Genomic DNA, 477 nt, shown 5'->3' on the forward strand with positions numbered 1-477 from the left:
CTAATTTATTATTCACATTGCTTCTTTTTAAATACTGTTTTTCCCTTCACCAAATCATCAGTTAAATTGCCTTTTAAAAAATCGCTTATTTCAGCAGTTGTACCATTAGTTCCATCTTACTTCATTTATTCACTACATGTTTGGCTTTTAGCTCCCTCTTGGGGGTTACCAACTGTACAAATTTTTTTGTTGACCATATCTAATGTTATCCCCCCCCTCCATATATAGCCTTTGCCTCCAGCCACACATTTCAGCTGGATTGTTGACTATATTCTGGTCCGTAATCCTGATGGAGTACATGAACCCTATTTATAATTATGTCAATGACTCCATAACTTAAGGATGTGGTCATGGAATCTATGTTCTTGTTAGATATATTACCAAATTGTTTTGTCTACTCATAGAAGTCTGCAGCTTCAACTTGGATTGCTCACATAATTGGACTTTACATTTCTTTGACCTATACTATATTTTTTT

Source organism: Propithecus coquereli, unplaced genomic scaffold (genome assembly GCF_000956105.1).
Source record: "Propithecus coquereli isolate 6110/MARCELLA unplaced genomic scaffold, Pcoq_1.0 Scaffold186, whole genome shotgun sequence".
NCBI lineage: Eukaryota > Metazoa > Chordata > Mammalia > Primates > Indriidae > Propithecus > Propithecus coquereli.